The sequence below is a fragment of the Acinonyx jubatus genome, chromosome B4 (assembly GCF_027475565.1).
Source record: "Acinonyx jubatus isolate Ajub_Pintada_27869175 chromosome B4, VMU_Ajub_asm_v1.0, whole genome shotgun sequence".
Lineage (NCBI taxonomy): Eukaryota > Metazoa > Chordata > Mammalia > Carnivora > Felidae > Acinonyx > Acinonyx jubatus.
In genome coordinates this window covers 34993576-35005713 of record NC_069387.1, presented here as the reverse complement: position 1 = coordinate 35005713, position 12138 = coordinate 34993576, and the positions used below count along the sequence as shown (strand labels likewise).

Sequence of the window (12138 nt, the reverse complement as noted above, 5' to 3'; positions counted from 1 at the left end):
CATCAGTTGATGGATACTTGGGCTGTTTCCATAATTTGGATATTATAGACAATGCTGCTATAAACATGGTGCGTGTATCCTTTTGAATTCGTATTTTGGTATTCTTTGGGTAAATACCCAGTAGTATGATTGCTAGATAGTAGGGTGGTTCTATTTTTAACTTTTTGAAGAATCCATACTGTTTTCCAGAATGGCTGCACCAGTTTGCATTCTCACCAACAGTGCAAGAGGGTTCCTCTTTTTTCATCTCCTTGCCAACATCTGTTGTTTCCTGTGTTGTTAATTTTAGACATTCTGACAGGTGTGAGGTGATATCTCATTGTAGTTTTGATTTGCATTTCCCTGATGATAAAGTAATGTTGAGCATCTTTTTATTCATCTTTTGGTCATCTGTGTCTTCTTTGGAGAAATATCTATTCATGTCTTCTCACTTTTAATTGGATTTTTTTGTTTTTTGGGTATTGGGTTTTATAAGTTCTTTATATTTTGGATACTAACCCTTTATCAGATATGCCATTTGCACATATCTTCTTCCATTCTGTAGGTTGCCTTTTAGTTTTGTTGATTGTTACCTTGGCTGTGGAGAAGCTTTTTATTTTGATGTAAGCAAGATGTTTCCCTTGCCTCAGGAGACCTATCTAGAAAAAAGTTGCTGTGGCTGGTGTCAGAGAAGTTATTGCCTATGCTCTCTTCTAGAATTTTTATGGTTTCAGGTCTCCCATTTAGGTTTTTAATCCATTTTGAATTTATTTTTGTATATAGTGGAAGAGAATATTCCAGTTTCATTCTTTCGCATATTGCTGTCCAGTTTTCTCAACATCATTTGTTAAAGAGACTGTCTTTTTCACATTGGATATCCTTTCCTGCTTTGTCAAAGATTAATTGACCATATAGTTGTGGGTTCATTTCTAAGTTTTCTATTCTGTTCTATTGATCTATGTGTCTATTTTTATGTCAGTAGTATACTGTTTTGATCACTATAGTTTTGTAATATAACCTGAAGTCTGGAATTGTGATGCTTTCAGCGTTTTCTTTTTCAAGAAAGAAAATGGCCTTTTTCAAGGCCATTTGGGTCTTTTGTGGTTCCATACAAATTTTAGGATTGTTTTTTCTAGTTATGTGAAAATGCTGTTGGTATTTTGATAAGGATTTCATGAAATGTGTAGATTGCTTTAGGTGGTATAGATATTTTAACAATATTCTTCTAATCCATGAGCATGGGATATCTTTCCCTCTTTGTGTCTTCTTCAGTTTCTTTTATCATTGTTTTATAGTTTTCAGAGTATAGGTCTTCCATCTCTTTGGTTAGGTTAATTTCTAAGTATCTTATGGTTTTTGGTACAATTGTAAATGAGATTGATTCCTTAATTTCTCTTTCTGCTACCTTATTATTGGTGTGTAGAAATAAAACATATTTCTGTACATTGATTTTGTATCCTGCAACTTTACTGAATTAGTTGATCAGTTCTAGCAGTTTTTTGGTGATGTCTTTTGGGTTTTCTATATATAGTATTATGTCATCTGCAAATAGTGGAAGTTTTACTTCTTCCTTGCCAATTTGGATGCCTTTATTTCTTTTTGTTTTCTGACTGCCATGGCTAGGACTTCCAGTACTCTGTTAAATTAAGTGGTGAGAATGTACATCTCTGTCTTGTTCCTGACCATGGAAGAAAAGCTCTCAGTTTTTCCCCATTGAGGATATTAGCTGTTTTTTCTATATGGCCTTTATCATGTTGAGGTATGTTCTCTCTAAACCTACTTTGTTGAGGGTTTTTATCATGAATGGATGTTGTACTTTGTCAGATGCCTTTTCTGCACCTATTGAAATGACCATATGGTTCTTATCTTTTCTTTTATTAATGTGATATAGCACATTGATTGATTTGCAAGTATTGATCCACCCTTTCAACCCAGGATTAAATCCCACTTGATTGTGGTGAATGATTTTTTTAAATGTATTGTTGGATTCGGTTTGCTAGTATTTTATTGAGGATTTGCATCTGTGTTCATCAGGGATATTGGCATATAGTTCTCTTCTTTAGTGGTGTCTTTATCTGGTTTTACTATAAGGTAATGCTGGCCTCATAGTATGAATTTGCAAGTTTTTCTTCCTTTTCTGTTTTTTTCAAATAGTTTGAGAATAAGTATTAACTCTTCTTTAAATATTTGGTAGAATTTGCCTATGAAACCATCTGGTCCAGGATATTTGTGTGTTGGGAGTTTTCTGATTACTGATTCAATTTCTTTGCTGGTTATGGGTCTGTTCAAGTTTTCTGTTTCTTCCTGTTTCAATTTTAGCAGTTTATATGTTTCTAGGGATTTATCCACTTCCTCCATTTTGTCCAATTTGTTGGCATACAGTTTTTCATAATATTCTCTTGTAATTGTTTGTATTTCTGTGGTGTTGGTTGTTACTTCTGTTTTCTCCTTTGTGATTTTATTTATTTGCATTCTTTCTCTTTTCTTTTTGATAAGTCTGGTCCATTTTTAATCTTTTGTCCAGTTTTCCCTGCACAACTTATTAGAAGTACTGTCTTTTCCCCATTGTATATTCTTGCCTCCTTTGTCATAGACGAATTGATCATACATGTATGGATTTATTTCATGGCTTTCTGTCCTGTTCCATTGATATATGTGTCTGTTTTGGTGCCAGTGCCATACTATTTCATTACTGTAGCTTTGTAGTATATTTGACACTTGGGATTTTGATACCTCCAGCTCTTTCTCAAGGATTGCTTTGGCTATTTGAAGTTTTATGTGGTTCCATACAGATTAGGATTATTTGTTATAGTTCTAGTGAAAAATGCTATTGGTATTGAAAGCATTTATTTTTATTAGAGAGAGAGAGAGAGAAAGAGAGAGAGCGAGTGAGCAGGGGAGGGGCAGAGAGAGAAGAGAGAGAATCCCAAGCAGGCTCCATGCTTAGTGTGGAGCTTGACATGGGGCTCAATCCCATGACCCCAGGATCATGACCTGAGCTGAAATCAAGAGTCAGACACTCCACCGACTAAGCCAACCAGGTGCCCCACTATTGGTATTTTGAAGGAAATGCATTCAGTATGGATATTTTAACAATATTAATTCTTCAAGTCCATGAGCATGGTATATCTTTTGATTTGTTTGTGTTATTTTTTAATGTATTTCATCAGTGTTTTATAGTTTTTAGAGTATTGCTCTTTCATCTCCCTGGTTAAATTTATTACTAGATAATTAATTCTTTTTGGTGCAATTGTGAATGGGATTGTTTTCTTAACTTCTCTTTCTGTGACTTTGTTAGTGTATAGAAATGCAGCAGATTTCTATATATTAATTTTGTATCTTGCAATTCTACTGAATTCATTTATCAGTTCTAATAGTTTTTTGGTGGAGTCTTTAGGATTTTCTATATATAGTATCCTATCTGCAAATAGTGACAACTTTACATCTTCCTTACCAGTTTTGATGTTTTTATTTCTTTTTCTTGTCTGATTGCTGCAGCTACGACTTTCAATACTATGTTGAATAAAAGTGGTGATAGTGGACATCCTTGTCTTGTTCCTAATTTTAGAGGAAGAGCTTTCCATTTTTCACCACTGGTATGATGTTAGCTGTGGGATTTTCATATATGACCTTTATTATGTTGAATATGTTCCCTCTAAACCCATTTTGCTGACAGTTTTTTATCATGAATGGATGTTGTATTTTGTCAAATGCTTTTCCTGCTTCTATTAAGATAATCATATGGCAGGGGGCGCCTGGGTGGCTCAGTCAATTGAACGTCAGTCTCTTGATTTTGTCTCAGATCATGATCTCATGGTTCGTGGGTTCAAGCCCCACATTGGACTTTGCACTAACAACACTCAGAGCCTGGTTGGGGTTCTTGCTCTTCTTCTCTGCCCCTCCCCTGCTTTCTCTTGTGTATGCTCTTTCAATCTCTCTCTCTCTCTGTCAAAATAAATAAATAAACTTAAAAAAGATAATCATATAGTTCTTATCCTTCCTCTTGTTAATGTGATGTATCACATTGATTGGTTTATGAATATTGAGCCACCCTTGCATCCCTGGAATGAATCCCACTTGATCATGGTGAATGATCCTTTCAATCTATTATTGAATTCTGTTGGCTAATATTTTGTTGAGGATTTTTACATCTATTTCATCAGAGATATTGGCCTGTAGTATTCTGTTTTTGTAGTGTATGGTTTTGGTATCAGGGTAATCCTTGCCTTGTTGAATGAAACTGAAAATTTTTCTTCCTTTTGTATTGTTTTGAAATAGCTTGAGAAATATAGATATTAACTCTTTAATACCTGTTTGATAGAATTCACCAGATGGTAAAACCATCTGGTCCTGGGCTTTTGGTTGTTGAGAGTTTTTTGATTACAAGCTCAATTTTGTTACTAGTAATCACTCCCTACAAATTTTCTATTTTATCCTGATTCAGTTTTAGAAGATTGGTGTTTCTAGGAATTTATCCATTTTTTCTAGGTTGTCTGATTTGTTGGCATACCATTTTTATAGTATTCTCTTATAATTCTTTGTATTTCTGTGGTATCAGTTGTTATTTCTCCTCCTCCATTTCTGAACTTACTTATTTGAGTCCTCTCTCTTTTTTTTATTTATAAGCCTGGCCAAAAGTTTATCAGTTTTATTTATCTTTTCAAATAACTAGCTCCAGTTTCACTGGTCTTTTCTATTTTTTTAGTCTATTTCATTTATTTCTGCTCTAATATTTAATATTTCCTTTTTTCAACTAGCTTTGAGCTGTGTTATTCTTTTTTTAGTTCCTTTAAGGTGTAAGGTTAAGTTATTTATTTGAGGGTTTTTTTTTGTTTGTTTGTTTCTTGAGGTAAGTCTGTATCACTGTAAACTTCCCTGTTAGAACTGCTTTTGCTGTGTCCCAAAGATCTTGGACCATTGTGTTTTCATCTTCATTTATCTTCATGTTTTTTAAGTTTATTTCCTCTTTGCTTTCTTCATTCACTCACTGGTTGTTTAATAGCATGTTGTTTAGGGATGCCTGGGTTGCTCAGTTGGTTGGCTCGGTTGACTTTTGATTTCTGCTCAGGTCATGATCTCATGGTTTGTGAGTTTGAGCTCCACATCCAGCTCTGTGCTGACAGTGTGGAGCCTGCTTGGTATTCTCTCTCCCCTCTCCCTCAAAATAAATAAATAAACTTTAATAGCATGTTGTTTAGCTTCTATGGGTTTGTATTTTTCCAGTTTTTTTTCCTTGTAACTAATTTCTAGTTGTATACCATTATGTTAAGAAAAGATGCTTGATATGATTTTAATCTTCTTAAATTTATTGGGACTTGTTTTGTGGCCTAATGTGTGATATATATTGGAGAAAGTTCCACATGCACTTGAAAATAATGTGTATTCTGCTGTATGTTCTGTATATACGTGTTAAGTCCATCTGGTCTAATGTGTTATTCAAAACCACTGTTCATTTGTTGATTTTCTGTCTGGATGATCTGTCCATTGATGTAAGTAAGGCATTAAAGTCTCCTATTATTGTATTACTGCCAATTTCTCTCATTATGTCTGATGATATTTCCTTCATATATTTAGGTGCTTCTATGTTGGGTGCATAGATATTTACAATTGTTTTGCCCTCTTGTTGGGTTGATTCCTTTATCATTATACAGTGCCCTTCTTTGTCTCTGATTACAGTCTTTGCTTTAAACTTCATTTTGTTTGATATAAGTATTGTTACTTTGGCTGTTTTTTGGTTGCTTTGTTTTTTGTTTGTTGTTTTTTGTTTGTTTATTTGTTTTGGGGGAATCCACTTTTTACTAAGGTGGGAAAGAGGTGGGTAAATTTCTTGCTAGGAAGGAGCCAGGGACTGTGTTCATTGGGAATTTAGAGACTCCAAACTATAATTGTGCTTTTTTGTCCAGTGTAGGATGTGGTAGCCCTTGCTAAAATGTCTTCTGTTATTGCACCTTTTAATTTTTCTTACTGGGAAATGAATGGTGTCTGCCTTCTTCACTTGGAGGCACAGAGGCATGGATCATGAATAAGGTAGTTGGAATGTAGTTGGCAAAATATTAAATACCAATTATCTGAGAAAAGCTAAATAATCACAGAATCCCTCCAAGCTCTACCACTTTAATTGTGCTTTCAGCTATTCTTGGACATTTCTTTTTCCCTTGCCTCCCTCCACTCTGCTTTCTGTTTCCCAAAATACTGGGCAGAAGTTCTTTTAAATTCAAGAAAAAAGTTAGACTTTACCTTTCTCCCCAGTGACACTCTTGAAATCTCCTCTTTGACCAGAGAGATTTCCAATGTAAAGTTCAACAATAGGATTTTTTTCCTTTAGGCTATTCATTTAAATATCTTGGGTTCTTCCTGACAAAAGGAGGCTTAGTCATCTCCCAGCAGTGATGGGTCCTACTTAAAAAACAAACAACTAAGAAATTCTGCATCCCACTCCAGCCATGTGCTGCTGAGACTGGCCAGGACATAAGAGAAGGACAATACACTTGGAAAGGCAATTCTGAGACTTGGGATTATCTTGGCAGTGAGACAGAAGGTAAGCGATCAGAAAACAAAATCTACCAGGTTGTAGAAAGAACGCTACCTCAAATGTATAGAGCTACTTTCTTCCTGTGACTCCTAGAGTCTTCTTGCTCCCTGCCCCACTCATGGGGGTCATTGCTGTGTCCAGCATCCTGGTGCCCACTTAACACAGAGGGACATTGAGGTATTAGAAGAAGGGGGTGTTCTCACTTAGGCCAGTGGGACCAGTGGAGGATGCAGGATTAGGATTCAGGTCTCCTAGCTGGGAGTCCTGTGTATGATGTGGAGTCTAAAATGTTTCTTTCTTTCTTTCTTTTTTTTTAAGTTTATTTAGTTATTGTTGACACAGACAGGGACAATGCGAGCAGGGGAGAAACAGAAAGAGAGGGAGAGAGAGAATCCCAAGCAGGCTCTGCACTGTCAGCGCAGAGCCTGACACAGGGCTCAAACTCACGAAACTGTGAGATCATGACCTGAGCTGAAACCAAGAGCTGGATGCTTAACTGACCGAGCCATCCAGGCACCCCAAGTCTAAAATGTTTTTAACTATACCTCCAACACTTTGGAATTTGCCATTGAGGGAATCCAAGGCTCCAGGGCATAAGTCACTGAGGGTTTACCAAGCAATTTTACACTGTGAAGAAACTGAAGCCCAGAAGAACTTCTTTTCTGATGACTCCTACACAGGCTGCCTCCTTCCTTCTCTCAATTCCAAAGGCACAGAATGTCTGATCAGAGAGTTTAGCATACTGCATTGTACTGTTTTCTCACAGTTTCACATATCAACCTTGTCTTGCCAATGAGACAGAAGCTCCCTGCAGGATAGATGGTAGGTGGGGGCTTTGTGATTGCTATATTGATGTTGACAAAGCTCCCCAAGTGGGATGTTCCCAGGGCTTGTTTCCTGAGGTGGCTCTGTGTTCTTAAAGAGGCTCATCCCACCTTCCTGGGGTAGAGGTGCAGTCTCCCTCCATTTACTGAGTTATCAGGAGATGAAATATTTTTTTACTTGGTGAATCCCATGGCATTCTGGGAAGACTCTTCTAATGCAAACATAATTCTCTTTGCTTGTAATTACACAGGTGTACACACACACATACACAGAGTCATACCCCTGATGTGTAAGGGGCCTTGTTTTGCCTGGAGAACACAGAGCATGAAGATACATTTTCCATGATGGCTGTTCCCATAGTGTGGGCTTGATTTGCCTGTAGACAGCAGGAGTTGGAGTGTTCGTTTTCTTCAGTACTAATGTAGGACACCTGCCCTCCACAGGTGAAGAGAATGTAGCCTTGAGAGCCTAACAGCCCTATGAGCTTTGTAACTTAGACAGTGTTTTTATCTCACTTGGGCTTTGAATTCCTCATCTGAAAAAAATAGGATTACCCTAAAAGGATCTTTAAAGATGTTTTCAGAATTCTATACTAAATGAATTTGTTAAGTTTATTTATTTTTGAGAGAAAGAAGGAGTGCACACATGCAGGGCACCTGGGTGGCTCACTTGCTTGAGCATCCAGCTTTGGCTCAGGTCATGATCTCACAGTTGTGAGTTTGAGCCCTGCGTCAGGCTCTGTGCTGACAGCTTGGAGACTAGAGCCTGCTTTGGATTCTGTCTTCCTTTCTCTCTGCCCCTCCCCCTGCTCGTGCTCTGTCTCTCTCTTTTTCTCTCAAAAATAAATAAACATTAAAAAAAAAACCCTGCGCACCTACAAGCGGGGGAGGGGCAGAGAGAGAGAGGGAGAGAGAGAACATCCCAAGCAGACTCCACACTGTCAGCACAGAGCCTGGTGTGGGGCTCGATCCTACAAACTGAGATCACGATCTGAGCTGAAATCAGGGGTGTGATGGTCCACTGACTGAGCCACCCAGGCACCCTACTAACTGAATTTTAATTGCCATTTTCTCACCATTCTTTGGCCTTCTTAGAACTGACTAGAATAGCTGGATTTAAAAAAATTATTTATTGTTTAATTTACATCCAAATTAGCATATGGTGCAATAATGATTTCAGGAGTAGATTCCTTAATGTCCCTTATCCATTTAGACCACCCCCCCCCACAACCCCTCCAGCAACCCTCTGTTTGTTCTCCATATTTAAGAGTCTCTTATGTTTTGTCCCCCTCCCTGTTTTTCTATTATTTTTGCTTCCCTTCCCTTATGTTCATCTGTTCTGTGTCTTAAAGTGCTCATATGAGTGAAGTCATATGATATTTGTCTTTCTCTGACTAATTTCACTTAGCATAATACCCTCCAGTTCCATCATGTAGTTGCAAATGGTAAGATTTCATCCTTTTTGATTGCTGAGTAATACTCCACTGTATATATACCACATCTTCTTTATCCATTCATCCATTGATATACATTTGGGCTCTTTCCATAATTTGGCTATTGTCAATAGCGCTGCTACAAACATTAGGGTGCATGTGTCCCTTCAAAACAACCTATATCCCTTGGATAAATACCTAGTAGTGCAATTGCTGGGTTGTAGGGTAGTTATATTTTTAATTTTTTGAGGAACCTTCATACTGCTTTCCAGAGTGGCTGCACCAGTTTACATTCCCACCAGCAGTGCAAAAGAGATCCTCTTTTTCTCCATCGTCGCCAACATCTGTTGTTGCCAGAGTTGTTAATGTTAGCCATTCTGACAGGTGTGAGGTAGTATCTCATTGTGGTTTTGATTTGTATTTCCCTGATGATGAGTGATGTTGAGCATTTTTTTCATGTGTCTGTTCACCATCTGGATGTCTTCTCTGGAGAAGTGTTGGAATAGCTGGATTTTTAGGGAATTTCTGACCTCAGTCCATTTTACTCATTGGTTGTAGAGATTCATGTCTCTTGGGGCAATGTCTGACTTAAAAGTGCTACAAGAATATATTGGTGGGGTGCTTGGGTGACTCAGTCAGTTAAGTGTCTGACTTTGGCTCAGATCATGATCTTGCAGTTCATGAGTTTGAGCTCCGTGTCAGGCTCTGTGCTAACAGCTCAAAGCCTAGAGCCTGTTTTGGATTCTGTGTCTCCCTCTCTCTCTGCCCCTCTCCCCCACTCTCAAAAATAAATAAACATTAAAAGTAACCTTTAAAAAAAGGATATATTGGATTGCTGAGGGTGGCTCAATCTGTTGAGCGTCTGGCTCTTGGTTTTGGCTCAGGTCTGATCCCAGAGTTGTGGTATCAAGCCCCATTCCAGCTCTGCACTGAGTGTGGAGCCTGCTTAAGATTCTCTCTCCCTCTGCTCCTCCCTGCTTACACACTCTTTCTCTTTCTATGTCTCTCTAAAATAAAAAAAAAAAGAATATATTGATTGTTGAGAGAAGGTGCCGCCTCTTAGAAAACGTCACCAACTTAAAACCAGGGCATCTCCTGATGAGAAAATGGGCACCGAGACTAGTACAAATCCTTCCAGAGGTGGGAGGATGAGCCAGCCAGCCCTGGAAAGCCATTTTTAGGTGAGCTTTCCACTGGCTTTGAAAAGTCTAATTATGTTTCACACTTAAAAGAGAAATATTTCTGAAGCTGAGGATTTTGTTCCTTAAACTTTGAGCAAATTATTTAACTTCTCTTTTATTACATGCCACTTCCATGGCTCCCTAACATCTCTCATTTTTATTATTAATGTTATAAAGTGTATTTCATTAAAGGGTAAAGATGCAGAAAAAGATCAATAGCCAACGCACAACAATAAGAATAGATCTGACAAACATAGAGTTGGGTGAAAGAAGCAAGACAAAATATGTTCAGTAGGATTCCATTCATATAAAGCTAAACACAGGCTTTTAGGTACACATTCCATAGGTGATAAAATCATAAAGAAAAGTCAGAGAATGGTTATAGACAAAGTCAAGGTAGCAGTGTTGACTGTGAGGAGGGGTTGGTTCATGATTTGGGAGGACCATGTGGGAAAGGGCTGGCAATGTTGTGTTTCTTGATCGGGATGGTAGTTACATGAGAGTTTGCTTTCTGCTTATTCATTAATCTATAAAAATATGTTTTATGAACTTTTCTGAACGTATGCTATATTTTATAAAAATAGAATACAGTGATATGGAAATGAGAAAAATACAGTAGTTTAGAAGTCGCAGATAAATATGGCAAGATTGAGTGCTCTTTTCCAAAACCACAGTAAAATGATGGCAAAAGAATCTTTAAAAATGCATAAACCACAAAGACAAAATGAATGGAAAAGAAAATACCAGCAACCACACATATATAGATAGATATGCCTATAGATATGCCTATCTATAACTATATCTATATCTATGTATCTATCTAGAGAGAGGGGACACTGGATTTTTTTGTCATTTTTTTTGTATTTGAAATATGCTTTGAAGACATATTTGGCCTGAGATTCTTTGCCATGGTTCTTAACAACCATACAACTGCAACCAACTGCTTTATAGGGCTTTGCCTCTCAGATAATTTTGCAGAGGCCTACCCATTCTTCTAGTTTCTTGTTATAAGCATCCTCAATTAAGTTGATCTGGTGTGTAGCACACAGTTCCTCTACCAGGTTTTTGTGCATTGACTTGCCAGACACATATTGCCCTGGATGGGCCATGGTGGATGGGGTGTTCTTCAGCACTTAGTTTGTTCACGTATGTATGTATATATGTATATATTTGTTTATTTATTTATGAGAGAGGGAGAGAGAGAGAGAGCAAATGTGTGAGCAGGGGAGGGGCAGAGGGAGAGGGAGAGAGAGAATCCCAAGTAGGCTTCATGCTGTCAGTGCAGAGCCCAATGTGGGGCTCAAGCCCATGAACCATGAGACCATGACCTGAGGAGAAATCAAGAGCAGTAATCAACTGAACCACCCAGGCACCCCTTCAGCACCTCTTTTAAGTCAGTGTTAGTGTCCATTTCACTGCCAAAAGTGATGCTCTCCATGGATATAGTGTGGGGGGTTAAGGCTAGAGCTGAATCCTGAACTCGCCAGAGAGGCCCTGCCTTCATGCAATCCAGCGGCAACAATATTCTGGAATCTGGAAAGTAGATGGACAAGTAGTGATTGACTTTGCACACATAAGATAACTGAATCCTGAGCTGCAGTGGGGAAAATGGGGATAATCCTCATTTTCCATGCTAGGAAAAAAGTTAAAAATTGGTAAGAAGCTATATGAGCATATTATTTTAAAATACAGAATTAACTACCAAAAGAAACAGCTAAAGACTCCAAAGTGGTTGTTTGTTTAGAAGGGAGGTAGGAAAGAGAACTGTGGTTTTCTTTTTGTGATGAGTCTTTTAGAACTATTTGTCTCTTTTAATTATATGGATATATAACAGATAAAAATGAAAACTGGAAAAAATTAATAGCTTATTGCTGCTAAGCAGCTATTTCCTTTAGAATGATTTTGCATTTTGGGGCGCCTGGGTGGCTCAGTCGGTTAAGCGTCCGACTTCAGCTAGGTCACGATCTCACGGTCCGTGAGTTTGAGCCCCGCCTTGGGCTCTGGGCTGATGGCCCAGAGCCTGGAGCCTGCTTCCAATTCTGTGTCTCCCTCTCTCTCTGCCCCTCCCCCGTTCATGCTCTGTCTCTCTCTCTCTCTGTCTCAAAAATAAATAAACGTTAAAAAAAAAAAAGAATGATTTTGCATTTTAAAAAAAGAGAGACATGGGGCTCCTGGGTGGTTCAGTCGGT

General features: G+C 38.0%; 1 protein-coding gene across 50 annotated transcripts in view; it reads left to right on the top strand.

Moving 5' to 3' along the window:
* CACNA1C (calcium voltage-gated channel subunit alpha1 C) overlaps positions 1-12138 on the top strand; it is a 749041-nt gene that overhangs the window by 186428 nt on the left and 550475 nt on the right. The gene's annotated exons all lie outside the window — the stretch shown is intronic.